Source organism: Anopheles aquasalis, chromosome 3 (genome assembly GCF_943734665.1).
Source record: "Anopheles aquasalis chromosome 3, idAnoAquaMG_Q_19, whole genome shotgun sequence".
NCBI lineage: Eukaryota > Metazoa > Arthropoda > Insecta > Diptera > Culicidae > Anopheles > Anopheles aquasalis.
Window position 1 is genome coordinate 36,556,564 of NC_064878.1, and position 10,000 is coordinate 36,566,563.

General features: G+C 49.9%; 1 protein-coding gene across 5 annotated transcripts in view; it reads right to left on the reverse strand.

Annotated features, from left to right (window-relative positions):
* Positions 1-10,000, reverse strand: part of LOC126574138 (histone-lysine N-methyltransferase 2D-like) — a 111,078-nt gene that overhangs the window by 26,647 nt on the left and 74,431 nt on the right. The gene's annotated exons all lie outside the window — the stretch shown is intronic.

The window sequence follows — 10,000 nt, forward strand, 5'->3', positions numbered from 1 at the left end:
CTAAAAATTGGTAACAAAAATGAATAAATCATTCTCTCCAGGGATAGCGACAATGGCTAGTATTATTGTTGTCCAGCAAAAGTTAAATCGATTACCGAGCAGTGAGGGCACAGTTGTAGTGTACCACAAAACCAAAACAAGTCACAGGAAGTTCCGAAACTACACTCCACACATTTGTTGAGACGATCACGTTTCAATGGTTTGCTCTCAACTCTCTAACAAACCTCTCTGACAAACGAATCTCGTTCTACAGAAGGTAGAGTGTTGGCCACTGGCATGTGCCTGATGATGGTTAGGAGAAACTTTTCTTTTTTTTTTGCACAAAACGCTCTCCCTTTTTTTGGAGCGGTTTTGGGCGAATTTAAAAAAGTGAGACAGAAAAATGGCGGAACCATTTTACACACCCGACGAGTACCATGTCTCTATCGGGACAGATGGAGAGTGAGTCGAAGCCAAAAAGGCCCGCTGGCGGTGAAACAACAGGGAAAAAGGAAAATGAAGGTTTTCCCGGGAGCAGAGAAGGGGGGGAACGAACGACCACTGACTGGCCCCCTGACTCTCGAAGGACGGCGCAGCATATGGCGCATTTCTCACTGGTTTTTAATTTCCAATTAAAAACTCAAAGTTGAAAGTTTTTGACATTCCCGGGGTTTTCCGGCTTTTCCTCCGGTTTCGATGCCTGCCTGCGGCCACCATAGCGCCATTGGAGGGGGGGAATGGTGCTAAATGGTGTCAAATTTTATGCGGTCTTACAACTGTCGGAGCGCCCCCCGGGGGCCAGATCCGGAGAGTGTGCATCCGTGGCCGCACGCTACCAACAATTTCCTTCGGTTTCGCTTTCATCCCGATCTGTCACACACGCGCGGAATGGGCGATGGAGAAGCAGAGAGGCCAAATGATTTTGTTAGCTTCACTTTTCAAAAACCCAACACTCTCGCGTACTTTCGGAAACGAAATGTCATCGTGGCGATGGTGAACGGTTTGATGAAGACACTTGCCACCGCTCCGTGGAAACATTCTTTTGTCACAACTTGGCAGCAGCAGCAGCAGCCATTGGCAGGAATTGGCAGGAATTGGAAGTCATCATCTGTTTTCCCGGTGCCACAATGACGCCACACCGTGAAATGAAGCGTGGTGGAGGGGAAAAAGGTGAATTTAATTTCAACCGACTAGAGCGGCCGCAACAATTGCCGCTCAATTTCATGGCGAAATTATGTTTGCAACCGAATCGATCCACGATTATTATCACGAGTTGCATATCGTCGACTGGTGGTGGGACTTGGTCTTTCCAGTCTTTCTTGAGGAGCTGAAAATGGTTTGAGAACCACGGCAAGGTTAGAGGTGACTAATGGAAACGCGAAACAAAAAAAAATGTAGCTCAAGTTGGTAAACGCCCGAACCGACGTCGTCGTGGACGGGTCTATCTATCTGTCCGCTTTTAAGCGCTGCTACTCAATCATGTCTCTCTCTCTCCAAGTGTTGTGCAAGCCCCCCAGTAGCGAGTGGCGTACCATAAAGGGGGAGGAGAGGTTCTTGTGTTGGAAGCATTTTTTCAAGCCTCGGTACAGACCGGCACAGAGTGGTGATGGTGGGGCTCGGGTGGTAAGGATTAGAAATCCATTGGATAGAAAATAGCAGCCCTCGGCCTCTGCTCGATGGTTGGCGCTCGGTAGTGTAGCAAGCGCTCTAGGGGGCGCCCAGCAGAGTGGTGACCTCCTCACCTACCAGCAGCCAGCCGAGGAGGGGAGGCCTTGGGCGTCATCATTCAATATCGGTAGCAGCATAACAGCAACAACAACAACAACACCAGTGCACCAGAGAGAACATAATCCAGCCAACCAACCAGCCATGCGCGCCGTGCCGTGCCGTGCCGTGTCAGGTCACAGAAACTCTAATTCAAATGCTGGCCAGGTGTCCAGGTCCAGGGGACCTGGGGTGGTGGTTTGGGGTGGAAAATTTTCAATCAATTTTCAAATCAAATTCAATATTCAACAGTGACCCCTCCTGTGGCAAGGAGCTCCCTCCTGCCGGTGGTTGTACGTTGCTCCTCATCGTCATCATCATCATCATCATCATGTTCGAACGCAAAACAACGAACCACTAGCCTGGAATTGATGCCAGTAAACTCCTTTAGTGCGGACAACTACTATCGATTGTTGATCGCTACTCACGACGAAACCACGAGACGCTTACGTCCCAACGATAAGCACCAGGATCCCATCCAATATCCAGAAGAAGAGAGACGTACCTGCAAGAATAGAAGAAAAAAAACGAAACTGTAAATGCATGCATGTGAGTGTGCGAGGAAAGTTAATGAAATCCCAGGAATTGTTTTAAACTTTTCCGCTTTCCAGCTCGCTAAACACCCTCATGCAGCAACCGAGGGATTCGTTTGATACTGCTGCTGACAGTTTTTTACATGGAAAAACCGAACCAATTCTGCTACTACTGCTGGTGGCCACAATAATGCTGCATCAGCGCACAACACCAGCAGCAGAGAGAGGATGCGCGAGGCGGAAAGATAAATTTCTTCATTTATCCAATTAATTCCTCAACCAAGAGCAGCACCAGCATCGGGTTGTCTGTTGGTCTGGCCAAAGAATGGAGAGGAAGAGAAAACAAAAAAGAAACAAGAGCCAAAAAAGGACCAACGACCGAAGCGAAGATCCAATTTCAGAAAAGCAAAACGCATAACAGAGAGCATAACAGCAACCACCATCAGCGGTAGCAGCGGCACCGGGCGCACATTAACACGCTATCCGAACAACAAGTCCAAAACAATGCATTCTGCATCTGGTATACACACAAAGACACGCAGACAGTAGGGCAAAGAAGGAGCTAATGGCAGCAAACAGCATGGCCAGGACAACAAGAGTGCAGCAGCAGCAACAGCAACAGCAGATAGTGACAGCAAACAAATAATGCGCTTCCTGTTCATGAAAGCGATAGTACCACTCCTACGAGTGGTCCAAAAACTGCATTCCCTGCAGTGCTCACCCGGGCGATTGGGTGGTTTTTTTGGGGAAAAGTCCAGGGAAATCATTATGAAAAAAGCAGGAGGGAAAACCAGATAAACCATAACCATAACCAAAGTTCATAGAGTTCAAGAAGTGCCAGCAGCCAGCACCTTCTCCTTCTCCTTCTCTTCTGTTGCTGCTGGTGGAAAGTAAAAGCGATGCGAGAACTCCAAACTTCCAGCACCACCACCACCAAGGGGTGCGCAGAGGTCACGGGGAGGTGGACGACACGGCACGTCGTTGTCGTCGTCGTCGTTGTCATTGGTCGTGAGAGGTAAATGACAGCAAACGAGACCAAATTTTCGGTCCGAAAATGCACCAACCCCATGACTGCGGGCCCCCCTCCGAGAAGAGAGGGAAAAAGAGACAAACTAGAGTCAAAGGCCAAGGCTCGAACGATCAGTCCAGGGACTGGGCAGCAGTGGACCGGGTACCAAGAAGAGATACCAGGAACCATCCAAGCATTGTCTAGGGGAGAGATATCAGAAGGCTGCAATACCGGACCCACAAAAACCAACGTCCAATCGTCGAAAAAATGCGAACTACCTCCTTCCCCGCTCCGCAGGAAGGTGGTCATTTTGGAGGGTCCAGTTGCTTGGTGGGGCAGAGAGGAGATTCCGGGACCAGGGCGCACCGACCACTCGCACTGTCCAATGTTGTTCACTTTTAATTACCGGAAGTCGACGGAAGACAAAAGAGCAAACTCATGTTCAACATGCAAACAGCGGTCAGCAGAAGGAGAAGAGGAGAAAGAAGAGGAAGAAGAAGTCACTGGTCCAGTAGCGGGTGGACCTCCTCCTGCGTGTCATCTAGACCGAGGGTCGTCTACAGAGAGAGAGGGAGAGGAGAAGTTCCAGTTCCCTGGAACTGGAACTGGAACGACTTCTGAGGCGAGTGAGATGAGCTTTGGCTTTGGGTTTGCGTTCTTCCCTCTTCTCTTCTGCACTTCTTCTGCTTCTACTGGTTAACGATTGATAAACACAGCAACGGAGAGCAATGAGAAGCGAAGAGTCAGCGTCGTTGGTTGTACAAGTTGCACAACACGTCCAGAGGAGTATGGAGTGGTTCCACTGATAACGAAGCGTGAGTGCAGTTGGTCACGCTGGCAGCATGGCGAGTATAGGAGGCAGCACTGATCAACTGACCCAACAACCGTGTCTCGTGTGTCACTTTCTATCTAACTCTATATCTCTTCAACTTCTCGCATCTAACTCTATAGCTGCCAGTTCGCTGTTTTCCATCGAAAAGCGAGTGAAAATTCGTTTCGTGGTGTCTGTCAAAAAGTCCAACCGTGAGCGAGCACCCCCCCCCCCCCCCCCCCCCTTGAGCGAACTACCAATCCAGGAATGATTTGTCGAAAAATCGTGACTCAATTTCTGGTGGAACATGACGGCTGGATTGGAAGGAGGTTCTAATGAAGCCACGAAAAACGGGAAGAAAAAATAAACCACCGACGAGTGGCTATCAGTGGCCAGCCTGCGCGCGTGAGTCTGTGGCGGATGATGATCGATTCCACGATTCCACGAGACCAGGACCAGGGGATTAGGGCGCGCGCAAAAGGGCAAACTTAAAAGTGCATTTTTCAATCATAATCCATCAAGACCCAAGCGCTGCTGCTGCTGCTCGCTCTCTGCACCACAAGATGATGCTGACGAAAATAAAAAAAAACCCGCGGGAAGAAAATCGGAATCTTGAAGTTTGTCGAAGTGGAACCCTGCCGCCCTCCCAAGTAATCATAATTTTATGTGCTCTGCCCTCTCCTTCCCGATCGCTACATGTGTTTGGGGGAGGGCGCAGTCCGCGGCTACCGCTGGCTCGGGCAGTCCATCATGATCATCATTCTGCTACACAACTCCTCGCCTCTTGAACCCCTCGGATGGCCAGCAGAGTGCAAAAGGCTCACCTTCTTAACCTTCTCCATCAGCTCCTGCTGGTCTGCTGCCCCCCTGTCGACCAAAAAGGGTTTGAGCTGAGAGACGCAGCTAAAAAGCGGTTGAAAATCTATATTTCATTCGCTTTAATACGAAAACAAATTAAAGGTCGTGCCATAAAATGTAAATCATCCCTTTTGCGTTCCTAAATTGATTTTTTATGCCTTTTCACCTGCACGGGAGAGGAGCTCGCGTGGTTCGTAATCAGCAATGACTGTTGGGCGCGCTCATGCCGTCACCGTCACAGATAATTGCCCATTGCAGACCGCCGGATTGTTTGAAACTCGGCGGTTAAATAGAGACATTTCCTAGATTGATGCATCCATAAGCCGGGCGGCACATGGCGTGCGCCAGTAGTGGCCATCATTTCCGTCATTGGAGCGGCACCCCCTATAACCCACCACATGATCATCATCACCAAACGGTGTGTGTTCAGTTCCATTCATTGCCTGAGATTGCCTTCTGTCACACTTAATTTCCTATCAACCCGGAGGGTGGAGGGGCAGCGAGGCGAGATAATTTTATTCCTACGCATACGTGGGAGGCGAAGGGGTGCAATCGATTAGTGGAGGCACCACGGCCCACAGCCGGTGATGTGTTCCGCCGAAAAAGGCGCATTTTCTGGCAACCGGGCAAAAGATTAATTACTTCGCTCCACCTAAGCGAGCACACGCCACAGGTAAGAAGAAGATAAAAGACGGCCACTCAATGATCGTGCCGGTGAAGACGCTCCCTTCAAACGAGAGCGCGTCGAGCATGGAAATGAGCTTAAACGTTCCTTTAATTACGGACTGCGGGGATGAATAACGCGTGCGAGAACGTGGTGTGCACGCATGTGCTCTCGTTCCAGGTTTCAGACGACCGCCCGCGAAACCATAACCTCCCAACCCCATCCTTTCTCCCACATCCTTCCATTGTTCATCTCGAAAGATTATCGGATTTACACAGCCTGCTCGGTTGGTTGGTTGAATCGCGACGGTCGCGACCGCAACGCCAACTGTGTGACTGATTCGAGGGATGAAAATATGCACACGAAACACAATTATGTGAAATGGTGGAGAGCATTAACATCGAATTCGCGCGCGGCCTCCTGGCCAAAAACATACAAAATTTGTAATTACCAAAAAGCCAAGGCGCGTGGTCGCGTGTGTTCTCTTATGTGCCACACAATGTTGCTACGTCTCGTCGTGTCGCGTGTTGTTGCCCTGTCGCGGCATACTTTGATGGTGCGGTGGTATTCGACAGACGGAGAGAGAGAGAGGGAGAGATCTAATGTTCCAGACAACCTCCCCCGTTAGCTCCAAATGGAGGCGACAGACAGCAAACGGACGAGGTGCACCCGGATCGTACAACAATCGCAAGGCACAATGTCACTTGGCGGCTGTAGAGACGCCGAAAAGAAATTTAATTTCACGCAAACTTCAGCGGGATCGTAACGGTAATGATTATTATTATTTTAAATAACTTCTCTCCACGACCGACGGACACCGCGTACTGTTTGTAGGAAGAGTGGAGAAGGAAGGCCGAGTGATAGAAGGGGAGAGAGAGAGAACCACCAAGCCAAGAACACAGCAAGTGGTAAGCGAAGCGAAAAGAACGAAAACGAAACAAAAGCACAATCACCCACCCACCTACCATCATCACAACTACTTCGCGAGGTCCCCCCCCCCCCCCCGCAACATTTTGAGATGAAAAATTTACATAATTTTCGTCGAGGCGCCCCCTCTTGCTACCCTCGCACTCCCTGCAGTGATCGAGTTCAATCCTCTCTCCGCGCATTCCAGAAAAGGTGGAGACACCCCAAAGTCAAATGCAGAGAGTTCACAGAAGGGGTTTGTGTACGTGTGCGTGTTGAACGGGGACACGCATGAGTGCGTTTTCCACATTTGCCAGCGACCGACCAAAGTACTGGCCACTGACACCACCCCAGGAACCTGGTCGGCGACCTACCTCTCCTCGCCCTGGTGCAAAATCATGCTGACAGAAACAAATGATTTGAACCGCTTCCCGGGGAAGGGGGGTTTACACACCCTCATCCCCTCGACCACCCTCCCCGACATGTCGCGCCCAGATGCCAGCGGTTATGCTTTTATGATCATTTTAATGGAACTATTCACACATCAAGAAATGAGTCGCATAGGGAGAGAGACTACAACTTCAGTTCAATCTACTAGTTGGATGACGTCACATGTATGCGTTTCCTAGTTACCCAGGAGGAAGTTACTCAGTTACTTGCTGATCGATTTTTTGGCAAAATGCCGGAAGTAGTAAATCGCGAATGTGTATTTGTGTGGCACCCCCCAAAGGACCGGCAACTCTTCTGGGAGTTGGCCAACACAGGATTATGACCCAAAAGTTGGAACGGGGGTCTGGGGTGATGAGATTTGACTTCACAGCCGGGGCTGAGATGAAGGCTTTTCGACTTGAACGGTGAGGCGAGAAATGGACTGTCACAGGTTCGTCACAGCAGGCGCCCACATGCCAACGAAAGAGTGAGTGAGAAGTCGCAACAGTAGTCGTAGTAGGCGCCTACACATCAGCACCTCACACCAGAGCGCGCAGTGGTTTCCTCCGGCTCGTTAAACTTGGGGTCTCAATGGTACAGGGGCACATGGCGCGTACGATGATATTGCTGATGATGATGACGGTGATGACGGTGATGATGATGATGATGGTGATGACGATGTCGGTTGGTTGGTTGCTTCTGGTGCGACCAACGAGCACAGATCCTTTACTCCCAGAAAGCATAATTAGAAAACTTCCATTAGACACACGTTGAATTCTCGGTTTTACGACCGCATTGGAGGCACACAAAAGCACACACACATACCAACCCCACCGTGCACACCAAACGAATGAACGAACGTACGATGGCTCTGATGCCACCGTCTTCTGACATAAAATTTTATTACCGAGCATTTAAATCTATCCTCCCCTGTGCCCTGCTGCTGACTGGCTGCCTGCACATCGTCGTATTGCAGACAGACACCACACCACCACATACACACTGGGACTGGAACTGGGATGAGCTTCTGGTGGCACTCTGTGGCCGGATATATAGAGACCCGACTGAACCACCTCCACCATCGCCGTGTATATCCTGACGATTCGCCATGTGACGACTGTCCATGTCCGCCCTCTCCCACCAGTGTGCGTGTTTAGTATTTCGCAAGAATTTTATAATTCTCGTCAGGTTCCAAGGGGTGGCCAACGTCATCAGAAGCCCATTCCAGCCGACCGACCAGTGGCGCACGGAAGCAAAGGTTGCTTCGATTTTATGACAATTCACTTTGGACCTAACCACCAAAGCACCAGAGAAGCGGCACAGTGGCAATGGGCTACTGCGACTACTACTACCACCTCTGTTGCTACGATGTTCCGTGGTGTAATCTCGAGTCACGAGTAAAGTGATCCGGTAGAGTCGTCCTGTGGTGCACCAACCAATCCCCCATGGCCGTTCCACTGAGCTATAAATTCAATGCAAGACACAATTCGGACTCTGCCCATTTGTGCTACCTCGACGGACGAAATGAAAAATTAGCTAGAGGAAGTGTTGTGCCCACCAAGCGCCCGTCGATTAAAGCGATTTGATGGTACGCGACCAACCGGCAGGCAGTGGACATTCTTCCATTCACCAGGGGCCAATTTTCTGTGAAGAGTTTTTTTCCAGCTGTTGGAAAGGTGACCGGGTCAATGATTACGGTACTGGTAATTAACTCCGTCGCTTTGCAGATCTCCAAGGTGTGCCCTGGGTTGCTAGGGGCCTGAAATGACTCTCTGTAGTCGCGGCCACTCTCAACTTCACCGTTCACAAGGTCGGCAGAATATGTCAAGTTTCGATCAGCCTTCGCGACATGGAAGATAATGTATTAACTTTTCTTCGAAAAAACAAGTCTATTCTATCGAGCAAGACGATGTTTACTATACTCAACTTTTAGAATTCTAAGATCCACAACACTGCCAGTTTGATTCATTGTTTCTACTAAGTTCGTAGATCCACGGAGACAACCATCATTTTGATTGTCTTGAGCATGATACTTTTTACAAATGTTTCTCTCCGCCTTTCTGAGATCTTATTCCTGGAAGTCCTTCAATATTGAAAGTCTTCACCTTTAAGGACTACCTCTGTCGAATATTGGAATATGCGTGGAATGAAGCCATCGTTGTACTTGAGTTGGCATCCACTAGGCCTGATGAGTGCATATTTATAATGTCGGAACACAACACTCGCCCTCTCCTTCCCCTCAACATACCACCTAGAGGGTGGCGGTACAAATGTAGTATAAAAACAAAATGCTACTGGAAATGACACTTCGTCTCGTCGGTACGTACGTCTACTTCGTCGTTGCCGCGGAGCAAGTGATGTCTCCATCGACCAAGCCCTACCGTGCGGCCGTTTTTGGAGGCGGGCTAGCGCAAAATGGCGCTCAATTTGTCGGCACCCGGAACACAAGCACACATACCGTCGTGAAGGCACCTTCCTCCATTTGCCATTTGCCGGGGGGGGGGGGGGGGGGGGGGGGGCATTTGTTTAATTTCACCTGATTCTCCTGGAAAGGGCATTAGAAGGGGCGTGTGAACGTGGTGGTGGGGCCGTTCCATGAATTTAACCCTCACGAACTCCGATCTTACCGGTCGTCACCCGGTTGCCATCATTAACAGTGAGAACGCGTAGCGTAGTGTTATGTACGGTACCATCGATGACGATGATGATGATGATGATGATGATGCGTGTGTACGCGTTTCTGCTGCGTTGAATCATTTTCTTGTACCAATCCCACCACCACCACCACCACCGCGTATTCCACAATTCACAGAATTGCTGGAAAGGACGCGAAGGACTGAATGAGTCGCGACTGGGGAAAAAATATCCTTTTCCTTCGGGCGCACTGCGTGGCGCACACAACGAACGTGACTTTAATTGGAAAACCATAATTGCTGAACCGCCGGTCCCGGTGCCCTGGTGTGCCCCCGTCGTCACCATCAATTCCACGGTGCGGTTTGATTTTCCTTCTACTGCAGGACGAGAAAATGGTAGTTCACGTCACGAGT